Genomic DNA, 6336 nt, shown 5'->3' on the forward strand with positions numbered 1-6336 from the left:
TTATTTTAGCCATGTAATAAGCGGGATAATGTACAGCGAGGCGGTTGTTATAGCGAATACAACCCCTTCAGGCTCCGCTTCGCATCGGGCTCCCGATCAGTCTGTCGGTGTTGTATTCGCTATAACAACCGCCTCGCTGTACATTATCCCTTACATATGATATGTATATCTATATATATCATACAGATGACTAAACCAGGTTAATGCGTGGCACATTTAGATGTTCTTGTTTAGCATAATTTATCAGCAAATTAAGAGTATTTCATAATTTAAAAAAAATTAAAATTTGGAAAATGATTTAGAGATGGCAAAGGAAAACCAAAAAACGTTCAAAGTTAACTTTGTTTTGTCCTCATGAGAGTTTAGATTATTAGATTATACAGGTGAAACTTGAAAAATTTTAATATGGTGCAAAAGTTCATTTATTTCAGTAATTCAACTTAAAAGGTGAAACTAATATATTCTATAGACTCATTACACGCAAAGTGAGATTTTTCAAGCCTTTATTTTTGATAATTTTGATGATTATGGATTACAGCTTATGAAAACCCCAAATTGAAAATTTGATCATTCATATATTGTGAAAAGGTTTAATATATATTAACATTGTCATCAAACATTGTCATCAAAATTAAAACTCAATTAAAAATCAAAATTAAAACAAATAAAGGCTTGAAATATCTCACTTTGCATGTAATGAGTCTATACTTACCAAGTACTTCAACGTTGAACTTCTTCTCTGAGATCTGTCTGTTAATAACAATGAATGCTTCAAAAACTCCAGTTTCATTGGTCCTGATGTCTGAGATGGATAAAACTCCAGTCGATTTGTCAATCTGCACTCTGCCAGCGAATCTCTCATCATAATGTGTGTAAAGTTTACCTCGATTGCATCTTGGCAATACGGGTACTTAGATGGCCACTTTCATAAGATCACTGTATTTGATCGTCGTCCTTCAGTTTAACTCCTGCATGTATATTTAGGACTTCTCCCTCAATCACTTGAAGCGTTTCAAATGCATCAGCCTGTCCACACACTGGAACAACATGAAAACACGCTTGATTTGGGTTACATATAGACAGGTTTATTGAAAAATTAACAAACTACAACAACTGCAAAATAAGGCACATGCTCCACCCACCCATATATGATAATGTATAAAGTCTTATAATAAATAATTCAGTTAAAATGTTTATTCTAATATGAAGAAGAATAAGTCCTGTTATTTGTTTAGCAATGTACTTTACGCAGAAACCACAATGAAAATACCCGACACAGGATGTGGTTATATATTTATATTGGACTTATTCTTCTATCTATATTTATATTTAACTTAATAAAAATCTATATATTTATATAAAAAATGAAAAACTTTTGCCAGTTTTCCGGTCTTCTGTACTCTCAGAACAATATCACAAGTTTCATTAACTAATGTTTTCAGAGCATAACAACAGAGCTTACAATTAATATTTTGGAAACAATTACATGTAGACAACTTCAATTATGTAAAAATCCTTAATTGTGTTTATACAACTTATGACAGTATGCCTTGTCGAGTGTCTCAAGTTACACAATGACCACAACCCCTAAAATAATAGAAAAATAAAAGCTTTAAAATATCTTACCCTCCACACTGATGAAAAATCCAATGAAAATCCAGATGCTGATGGACATTATGAACAATTATCAGGTTGTGTTGTAGCTCTTTATGATGAACCTCAACCTGATCTCATGAACATTCAGTGAAGATTTGAAGTCTCAATGACTTTCATCAGGAAGTGACACATTGACCACAGAATCAGATGTTACCTATAGATGGGAGTTAAAACCTTTCAACAATGAACAATTGATCACAGCTTTTCTCTTTTTCTGGCTTCTCAGCCACTGAGACTTCCGAAGTTATATTCTTAAAGGGTTAGTTCACCCAAAAATTAAAATAATGTCATTAATGACTCACCCTCATGTCGTTCTAAGCCCGTAAGACCTCCGTTCATCTTCAGAACACAGTTTAAGATATTTTAGATTTAGTCCGAGAGCTTTCTGTCCCTCCATTGAAGCTGTATATACAGTATACTGTCCATGTCCATAAAGGTAATAAAAACATCATCAAAGTAGTCCATGTGACATCAGTGGGTTAGTTAGAAGTTTTTGAAGCATCGAAAATACTTTTTGGTCCAAAAATAACACAAAATAAGACTTTATTCAGCATTGTATTCTCTCCCGGGTCTGTTGTCAATCCTTCACAGTTACGCTGATGGCGTAAGACGCTGATGACGTGTTATCTGGTGCGCCCGAGCTTCATTTATAGACTGAGGGAGACGCACGCTGTAAAAGTGTCTCATCCGCGACATGCACATTTACGCACCATTAAAAAAATGATATCCACGCAAACAATGTAGAATAGCTTGAATATAGCGTGCGTCTTCCTCAGACTGTAAACGAAGCTCGGGCGCACCAGATAACACGTCATCAGCGTCTTATGTCAGCAGCGTCACTGCGGAGTCCTGAACGCAGATTCACAACAGACCCGGGAGAGAATACAATGCTGAATAAAGTCTTATTTTGTGTTATTTTTGGACCAAAAAGTATTTTCGATGCTTCAAAAACTTCTAACTAACCCAGTGATGTCACATGGACTACTTTGATGATGTTTATATTACCTTTCTGGACATGGACAGTATACTGTATATACAGTTTCAATGGAGGGACAGAAAGCTCTCGGACTAAATCTAAAATATCTTAAACTGTGTTCCGAAGATGAACGGAGGTCTTACGGGCTTAGAACGACATGAGGGTGAGTCATTAATGACATTATTTTAATTTTTGGGTGAACTAACCCTTTAAAAACTCACTTTCGCATATAACATCCACTATTTGTCATCTATGACAAATACTGTACTGTATGTATGTCATCTTATTAGGTTGCCACCTGGTAGTCAAATTGATATTTGAATACTGTTATGTCTAAGTAGTCTTTACTCAACACATTGAATGAAATTTATAAGTGCGTTCACACGTAATTGCCATAATTAAGATATTCCGACCTGTAAAAAGGGTTCATGTCCTTGTAGAACTCGTAATAACAACTTGTAAACTCGTAATTTTATAAGAGCTCCAACTTGCACTATTTGACTGCTTGCTGCTGCATATTTATTTTGGAGTTGACAGTGTTGCCATTTAAATGTATAATTCAGATTCAGAGAACTACTCCGAGTACAGCACCAAGTGTTGTCATCTTGTATGACAACACTTGGTATGAATGCAGACAAGACATATGGCATGACATGGCATGAATGCAGCATTCGCCTAAACAAATTGAGTGCACTACAGAGTCTACTGTATCTCTAAACCTAAACCTAATCAGGTTAAGCTCCACCTGTTAGGTCCAGAAAGGCAGAGCAGCTAAACATCAACACCCCTTGAATTACCTACTTTTTATTGAATAGAATCTGTAGGTTTGTTTTACAGTGTACAAATGAAACTTTAAAACAAATTCAATGTCAGAAAATATATCTAGCAATTTTGGGTTTGGTTAAACTAGGCAATATCAGAGCGGCTAGCAATAAAAATCAGGTCTCACTGGAAGAAGAGATAGAAATATCTCAATGTGATCTCCTGGCTAAATAAAGGAAAATAAATAGCATGTTAGCTTTGAAAGCATAAGATCCCACCCTCTCTTCAGAGTTTACCAAAGCCACGCCTTCTTCAAAACACATGAACGCACACAACAGGGAGCAAACAAAGCATGACGAGAGACTGCGTTAAACTAGCTGATGTCTCAAAGCACATTACAATAATAATGAACACAAACAACTTAAAGAGCTCTGACCTGTACCACCTGACTGCTGCAGATTTATATCACAGATGATAGTGTCCACATCAGGGCTGGGTATCGAGTTCGATACTTTTTAGGTACTGACTGAATATCATCGATACTATCGAGTGTCGAAACATGTCTTGTCTTTCTGTACCAAGTTTCGATACCTCTGGGGTTAATCTCGTCAACGTCAGTTAGCCACTAAGCATGCAGCATGATTGGCTGTCGGAAAACACTAGTTTACGCGGTTGTCCAAAGAGACGTGGCTCGCACGTGATGCTGTAGTGTGAGCGCCCCAACCCCCATAGATGGGAAATATCAAAAGTGTAGCTATGTTTCACCAGACTCGATGCCAGCAGCGCGCGATGCAATGTTTGCGAGAAGATGATTGCTGCCAAGACCAGCAACATGGCAAATCTGATTAAGCACTAAACAGCGGTACTTACACAGCGCAGAAAGTTTTAACCAGTATAACAAAACGTGTTTATAAAACAAACTGCCTACCCTCACTTTAAATTATATTCGGCTGAACATTGATGCTGGCAAAATTTCAAAGTTGTATTAGTAGATTGTGTTGTATTGCTGCATTTGATACTGTTGACCACAATATACTCCTCAACAGACTGGGAAAATGGGTCGGACTGTCTGAGGCGGTGCTAAGATGGTTCAGATCATATTTAGAAAGCGGAGGATATTTGTGAGCATAAGCAGTTACTGTATGAATCTGACTGGACTTAAGACACATGGAGTTACAAGGTTCAATCCTTGCGCCTCTACTGTTTGTATATTCTCCCACTATAGGCCATATTATTCAAAACAACAATATTGCTTATCATGCAGAAGACACTCAGATCTAGATTTATCGCCAATCCCATAGACTCCCTGTGCCGATGCTTATGTGAAATTAACAGCTGGATGTGCCAAAACATTCTTCAGTTAAATAAAGATAAAACAAAGGTCATTATATTTGGCAATAAATTATCAAAGGTGAATGCACACCTTGACTGCAGGGGTTTAGAAACTAAACATGAAGTCAGGACTCTCAGTGTCATTCTGGATTCTGATCTTAGTTTCAGAAGACACATCAAAACCAGATCTAAATCAGCCAGAGCCTACTATAAAAAAACATAGTACGAATCATTCAGTACCTGCAGGGTATATTACTGCAATGGACTTCTTACTGGCCTTCCTAAAAAGACTATTAGACAGTTGCACCTCATACAAAATGCTGGTGCCAGGCTCCTGACCCAAACCAGCAAATTGAACATTTCACACCAGTTCTACCAGAAAGACTCGGGAGAATAAATACTGTGACAATTAAACATTTATTTGTGTTTAATCGAGGGTCCGAACTCTGCATATCCTGCCTGAAGACGAAGGGACCATCTTTGTGGTTGTGGGGAGGATGGAGGTGAATGGAAGCGTCAGCATCTGCAAACTAAGACGTGTGTTAAGTAACTAAGTACCGATCTTTTATACCATAAGTATAAGAATATGATTGGACAGATGAGAAGGTAATAAGTGATGTAACAATTGAGTCTTCCCGACAGTACTTATGCTAAAGCTTTAATTTCTCAATTTTAAAGTACTTTGAATTGTATAAAAATCCCATAATGGCCTTGGACCAAAATACATGGCAGATGTTGGTAGAATACAGACCAAATAAAGCTCTCAGATCGGAAGGGATCAAGCCAGTTAATAACACCGAGGGTAAATTAAACACATGGTGAGATGGCGTTCAGCTATAATGGCACAGCAGCTGGAACCAGAATCCAGAGGATTTTTTTTTCTTTCTGTAAAGCACTGGATCACCACGGTATGTGCTATAAATAAATTTGCCTTGCCAAGCATTACTAGTACTTTTGTTAAGTTTGCTCACTTTTATTTAAATGATGCATACATTTGATATGTTGTGTTGAAATATTGAAATATATATATATATATATATATATATATATATATATATTGATATACACAAATATTGTGTTGAGTACAACTCTGTACTCAAAAATGTTCCAGTAAGTCACTTGACCAGTGAACACAACCACTAAAACAATGCTTGTGAAAAGAAAATATTTCTTACCTTCCATACTGATGATGAAGAACACACTGAAAACACACGTGCTGATGGTCATTTTGAACAGTTTTCAGGAACTGCTCTGTGTCGTTTCTCTTGATGAAGCACCTGAAGATCAAACTGATCTGATGAACATTCACTGAAGATCTTCAGTCTTTATGACTCTCATCAGGAAGTGACACACTGGCAATGGAACCAGTTACATCCACTAGATGGCACCAAAACCTTTCAATAATGAACAATTAATCACAGTTTCTCTCTATTCTGATCTCTCAGTGATGGAGACTATTTAATCATAGTCTACTATAAGTCAATCTTAAAAACTCGCTTTAACAAAATTATATATATAATCTACTATTTCCATGTCATCTTATTAGGCTTTGTGCTCAGTGGGCTATCAGTGGCTAAAATTGAAATATCTTTTTAACGTCAATTTGAGCC

General features: G+C 36.6%; 1 protein-coding gene across 1 annotated transcript in view; it reads right to left on the reverse strand.

The window, feature by feature from the left end:
• The window catches only part of LOC306986409 (uncharacterized protein), a 242215-nt gene that overhangs the window by 89561 nt on the left and 146318 nt on the right, over positions 1 to 6336 (reverse strand). The gene's annotated exons all lie outside the window — the stretch shown is intronic.

The sequence above is a fragment of the Phoxinus phoxinus genome (genome assembly GCF_949152265.1).
Source record: "Phoxinus phoxinus genome assembly, chromosome: 18".
NCBI classification, from domain to species: domain Eukaryota; kingdom Metazoa; phylum Chordata; class Actinopteri; order Cypriniformes; family Leuciscidae; genus Phoxinus; species Phoxinus phoxinus.